The 6,894-nt window shown below is 42.5% G+C and overlaps 1 long non-coding RNA gene across 1 annotated transcript; it reads right to left on the bottom strand.

The window, feature by feature from the left end:
* LOC122378780 lies at positions 1–6,595 on the bottom strand. Its single transcript, XR_006256075.1, has 3 exons — positions 6,433–6,595; positions 540–709; positions 1–187 (listed from the first exon to the last, which is right to left on the bottom strand). It is a non-coding gene; the product is annotated as an uncharacterized LOC122378780 (long non-coding RNA).
* Positions 6,596–6,894: the final 299 nt, after the last annotated feature.

The raw sequence follows: 6,894 nt of genomic DNA, 5'->3' as shown, positions 1-6,894 counted from the left end.
CAGTTTTCACACGTTTTATTTGCAATCATAAGCAAAGTATCACTGAAACGGACCCCACCAAATGTGACATGGAATGGCGCACACCGACCAGAATGCGCCCGCGTGCAGAGCTGTGTGCGGTGGCAGACGGGTATGGCATTTCCCCGAGACTCGCAGCAGTAGTTCCACTGCCGCAGCAACCAGCCATCTGAAAATGTGCGACATAACGCATTAAAAAAATGTTATAACTGTGTGGCAGGTGGCTGTAGTAAGAGCATAGCAATGCTCAATCACATGGCTCATCATCGGCACTGATAGTGCATGACTAAATATTGCTGTCATCAAGTAGGCTCACTGACACATCACCAAGAAATTCAATAACAATGCAGGCAAGATCTTAAAAAACTTAAGTCATTGAAAAAGTACCCTTTACAACAACAAAGTGTCTCTTGAATCATGAATGTATAATGTCTATCCATAATGTTTTCCATGTCTCTTAGTTTTTTTTTTCTACACATGGATTCACATTTCCAATATGTCAGTGCCAGGTAGTCACTCACCAGTTATTAGGCATGCTTAGGGTTGTTGGCTGCAACATAATGGTATGCAACCACCAGCAAAAAGAGGGAGACTCCCAGCAGGTTGACAAACACTGCCAGCTGCACGTCAGTGATCATTGCTGTGTCAGGGCCTCTCACCGGTCTCACAAAAATGCGGGCCAGTCAGATAGCTGGAAAGCAAGACAGGGAACAAACAATTGTCACTGGAGAGCAGCTTCAAACATTTCAGTGGACAGTGATATTTCACACAAAGTTTTAAACAAATCAACCATTAAAACATTGCCATGCCAACAATACCATGATCAGTGATGACATATTATTTGTAAGCAAAATTATAATGTCCCTATTGTAAATGAATTGAATAATCTAAATGGTGTCTTTATTTCATTCACCACAATGAGTGATGCAGAAAGGCCACTAGCCCACTCTCTGTTGGGAAAGGGGGTATGCTTGAACATCCCCTGTGGTTTTCATATACAAAAAATGGAGGCGCATAGAGCTACCGTTTTTGGCAAATCTATCATAATCTTTCCTGCACATTGTGAAAATTTCAGACACCTGTCTCTCAAGGAAGTCAAGGTCAGGTCACCACTCGCCAGGTCTCGTAACATGACCTCACCTCAGAAAAGTTCCAATGGTTGTCATAACTACACCGGGTGACAGATTGCTGTAAAACTTTCAACTGTTTCATTTTTCATTTATTGACACAATGGGTATACCTTCCAGAAATGAATTACTTAGTACTTTCTTAAGTTCTTTTAAGAAAACAGACCTGCTGATAAACCATCAGATCATGAGGATGACATTTCCATAATAATGATCAGCATTACCTGTTTTCACATAAGTAGGTACTTAAAGGAGGAAAACAAATTGAATGAGCTCATGTAAACAAACTGAAACAGGAAATGCGACATAATGATAAACGGTATTTATTTACTTTAGGTCCGCAAAACAGGGGTAAATAAAAGTCATTCACACGATACTCTAAGACCTCCTGATTTCATTTCTGATACTTATTCCTTCTAGAAACCAATTGAAAAACACCAGCACACTAGTATCACCAGTATCACCACCAACGGCCCTACCTCCGACCGGAACTGCACCGTGCACGTGTCAAAAGACCGTCTGCGTGGCGCACCCGCTACAAATGGTCCAACCAAGGTTGAGCGAAATTACGGATGATAATAAATTGTAAGGAAAGTGACGTCAAAATAATCGAGGCGGAGCGGTGCAGTGCCGAAGGCAATGCCTTAGGAGAGATTACAGGCAATTTGACTTACCATTGCTTGCAATCTATTCATGCAAGTCACTTTTTCCTTTTCCCCCAGTAGGCAAACATCAGTAGGTCAGGTTAGGTAAGGTTTGGTTATGTTCTGATCATTTTCTCATGCTCTATTAACTTTGCTAGATATTTTCTCTTTTTTATTCACCGTTTTTCTTGTGCTTTGATATTATGACGTCATTTTCATAACGTCGAAAACTAATGAATATCCGCATCATTTTTTTTTCTTTTATAGGGCAGCGTTGTATGTTTCGTTTTTGTCTCGGAAGCGTGCTTTCTTCAGTGTATATTGTGCAGCAGTGCGGTGTAATGTGCTGGGGTTTTAGTATCTTATTTTACATTTTTTTGATGCATTTAAGCATCATATCTGAATTCAGGACTTCAAATAGTGTAAGAATGTGCATTTTTTCTTGTTAAAATAATATTGCGGACCTAAAGTAAATATTTTTTTTTTTTTAATAAATTTAGTCCGAACCTTTTGATGGGAAGGATTCACAAGGACAGAGCCACCGCTAAGCGAAGCTTGTTGCGATGACCCTGCCCTCTACCCTCCGATCGCGCAATTCCGATTCTATGGCAGAATTTAGAGTCCAAAGTTTAACGTGCGCACAAAGCCGCGCACGGCCGGTCCCCTCGCTGACTTCGCCTGGCTACGGCCTGCCACCAACCGCAGCCATACCTCAGTCCCACGCACAAGGGGGAAAAGCTCAAAAAATTGAGCGCTCAAAAAATTGAGCGGGCCCCATTATGAAGGAATAGGCGAAACGATGGTATTTTACAATGCCTTTAGCGTCACACTACGGCAAATATCGTATCCAAATAAGGTATCAATGGCAAGAGAGAGCAACAAGGTTTCTTCTCGAACACTCGCCGTGATAATTTATATCGGTGTTTTTGGAAAGAAAATGCCCTAAAGACGCTCAACTTTTTGAGCGCCACTTGTCGTTCGGGACCGCGATACTCAATAAATTGAGCGCCACGACAGACGACAGTCAGCTGGCGCTCAAAAAATTGAGTGCCGGCCAGCATCTACACTCAATTTTTTGAGCGTTCTCCGTGACAGGTGAAGCCGGTACTGGCTGCCATTTTTGATGTTATGTTCGTTGAAATACGTTAAACTGAGTTGAAACAGAAATGCAGGAAGTTGAATGCTACGTGGTACCTAAACTTTTCACAAACCCATGGCATCATGTCACATTTTCCGCTAATAGTTTTATCGGTCTTTCGGATTCGGCACACCTTAAATAATTATACAAGGCTTGAATAATCCGTATGAATACTGTAATTGATATTGGGCCTGTTCCAGCGCCTCCAGAAACCTCCAGAAAGCTCCAGAAAGCTCTAGAATCCTCCAGAGAGCGTTCCAGCGCCTCCAGAAAGCTCCAGAAAGCTCTCGCCAAAGCTCCAGTAACCTCCAGTAGCCTCCAGAGAGTTGGGAGGTCCAAATTTCTCTGGAGGCTCTGGTCTACAATTATGGCGCACATGTGACAATCACGAACGTAAACAAAGAACTTTTGACTGATAATTTTACAACTTGAATGTAAAGAAAAGTACATTGCTATAATTTTGTTAATCTTTTTTACTAAAATTGAAAACAAATTTTGTGTTTCAAGAGAGAACAATTGTCATTCTTTTGGTATCTATGACGCCAATCTCCAGAAATCTCCAGATTGCGTTCCAGCGCCTCCAGTAAAACCTCTGGTAGAGCCTCCAGTCAAGAATTTCTTCTGGAGGCGCTGGAACAGGCCCATTCTCTGACTGTACTGGGAGAAGGGAATACGTGAATACAGAGATATCCACCCACCCTTGAATATTGGAGAATTATAGCAGGAAAAACTGTATTGCCACGGTTACAACTTACAAGGCCATCGGCCGCAAACAAACAAAAATACTATACAATGTGGGTTAGATTCACAAACATCATCAAGTGTGGAACAGAGACGAGCAAGACAACATCACATTATCGCATGCCAGCCCGACCACATTGGAACCGGGTCCGGGTGACCTGCGACCGGAACCTGCGTCTTGCCAGCATACATCACAAAAGCAGGAGGCAGTGTCGTACTGCTTTGATCCAAAATATGCCATATAACAAATGATATAAACGACCTAAGCTCGGACTAAGCTTATCATTATCAAATCCTTAACATGTAAAAGACGAATGGAAACATCGAGTCTCAGACCAGCAGTAGCAACGATCACAGTAGCAACATCACAAAGAACACGCGGCATTATCAGACAGCCGTTTTGTTATCGGGCTACAGGCGGCGACGGCGTGGTTGCAGACCAGCTGCGAGGTAGCGGCGTGCGGGCAAAAGGCGCGGGCACACCTCCATGTGGCCGTGCGGACAGTGCGCGGTCGGCGTCGCATAGTGGGCGGCATCGGGCTGTCCCGGGCCGTCGAAGCCGCACAGGTTGTCGGCGCATGTGGGCGCGCGCGATCACCACGGCCAGCTGCTCACCGCCAGCACAGACTGCGCAGCGTCGCCGCTCCGCCGGCCAGAACACGCAGACAACCCTTCTTGCAGTCGCACAACACGTCGCCAAACTCATTCACCTGCTCCACCATGTTGTTGATGTCCCCGAGTCGTTCGAGTTGTGGCTCGTGCCGTCGAGCATGACCTGCCCGATCGGACACGGGTCAGCGGCTTCTGCTCCAGCGAAGTCTTCATCTTAGTGACGTCTTGCTGATCTCCACAAAGGCTGAGCAGATGACCTTACCCACAGAGACGGCCGACGTCCTCGCCAGCGACCGCTTGGTTGTGCAGACCTGCCAGAAAAAGAAAAGCTGTTTGGTGATCTCAAACGATTTTTTTCTTTATGCAGTGGAACAAAACGGAAAATATGTCACACAACAGGAACTAAAAAAGAGATGCAGCCTAGGTCGTCTAAGAAATGGGTGCAACATTGATAAAATTCTTCATTGAATGAATTCTGCAAATGCTTTTGATAAAATGTGTGGTGATTATAAGGAGACCACTTTACTATAAAATTGCTCAGGATTCCCTATCTGGACCTGTCAAAAAATCCTGACTGCACACCAACAATGAGCATTAAATCCAAAACCTCTACCAGGTACCTAGGGATAATTAAATTCTGATTCAGGAAAATATTTCACATCATACAAATAAAAACCTTTACTATATTGAAACTGAAAATGTGATGCTGATCCAGTGACCTAAGGGTCTCAAAGTATAATAATGAATTAATTGATTATAAATTTGGTGGTGACTGCCGACTGGCGTCTGGCGGCCTGGACCTTGAGGCTTGAAAGTGGCCTTCCTTTTCCGTTGACTCCGATCCTCCAGATGGAAATGATATAAAGGATCATTTTTATCTTATTTCATATGAGCGAGCCAGTCAGCAAAGTGGCTATCCTGTTTCAGCATTCACCCACACAATAGTTGACTGTCAGTCTGTCATGCTGTCAGTGTTGTGAAGTAATGAAGGAGTTGAGTTTTGTTGATTATAAATTGTGATGTTATGTAAAGGACTGGAAAATGAATGTGAAAACTATGGAAACATATTGGCAGAGTATTGTCACTTACTATCAGGACATATGGATAGAGAATACATTCAAATTAATAAGAAATGCCAAATATCAAGGTACTCAATCACTGATAGCAGTGGACTATCATATGTTTTAATGTCAATTATATGAAAGTTAAGACTGAAACTACCTTTTACCTCATCATAACTAATGAAAAATTGTGTGAAGAAAACATTCACAGCCTCTTTGAAGCACTTAGACCACTAAAAAACAAAAATTTTCACGTAAATATGTTGTGTCTCCTTCCTTCAAAACATCATATCGGATGGCGCCACTTTCGTCGACAGTTACTTATCTGCACGCAAATCGAGGAAAACGTGAATTGATTGACGTTTACGTGTTTCCAAATTTAAAATCACAGCATATTCAAACTTTTCAGTGTACCTTTTAACATCTAAGTACAACTAAAACGATAAAAACTTACCCTCAACACAAGGACGACGACAACCACGCTACCGGAGACGTCGCGACGAAATAAACAAACGGCGCCGCCAAATGAAAAATATACTCGATATGGGTAATGTGAAATTGAATCGCAATCATTTTGGGTAGTATGAAAAATGCTCTTTCCAACAGAACCCTAGTAAAAAACGTGAATGGACAAAAAATAACTTTTATTTCGACATAAATATTGGCCTGTTTTTAAGGCATCCTGGTATGCCGTAAGATTTCGACCTATAAATTGGTGTTCCCCCAATCATTGAAGCTTGAGCAGTGAAAAATATGAAAGCCTAATCTGTTTTGCATCATTAGTGATTCTCCTAGGGTGTTGCGATTTCTCCCTAGGTGTTGCGAGTTGCTTTTGCAAAACGTGTTCCTGAAACGGCTCAATTTTTTGAGCCCTCAGCATTACGCCTATGGGAGCCTCTGACGTCACACGCTCAATATTTTGAGCGCTCAATAATTTGAGCTTTTCCCCCTTGTGCGTGGGACTGACCTGTCAGGAGGCCCATAAATGTCGAGCCATGATATTTACCATGATAAACTACCTTGTACCTACCATTTTCATTAGGTACCACGTTATCTTTAGTATGAATAAATCTGCAACATAACAAACTTACCTATTCCAAATATTTTTTCCCTTTTTAGGCCCTTCTTATTTCAATCGTTTCAACCTCGCAGCACCGGGACGGAAATCCACGTCCTCCGCCACCTCAACTCTCAACTTCGCCCACTCAACACAAACTCAACACTCTGCACTCAAACTGCAAAGGGAATACGAGAAGACTGTTCAGCCGTAATGGCTCACGAAAGCATTTTTGTTGAAGGCAGCTAGTTGCCTAGCAACGCTAGCACTATTTTCGGTATTTTCGGTGATACAATGACAATGATATTTCAGCGACAAAATTTCAATCCTAAAAGAATCTGGCAATAAAAAATAAACGTTAGCAATTGGCTTCATACATAGCATCTTCTTAAAATTATTTCCCTTTTGCAAAATATATCTTTAAGCGCAGGATAAACTAGTAAATCTGAACATTTGCAAATTGTATTTGATGCGTCATCTACGCATTCAACGGTAA

This window comes from Amphibalanus amphitrite, unplaced genomic scaffold, assembly GCF_019059575.1.
Source record: "Amphibalanus amphitrite isolate SeventyFive unplaced genomic scaffold, NRLGWU_Aamphi_draft 000065F_arrow, whole genome shotgun sequence".
Classification (NCBI taxonomy): Eukaryota; Metazoa; Arthropoda; class Thecostraca; order Balanomorpha; family Balanidae; genus Amphibalanus; species Amphibalanus amphitrite.
The sequence above is the reverse complement of the archived record's forward strand: the minus strand, read 5'-3'. Positions and strand labels throughout refer to the sequence as shown.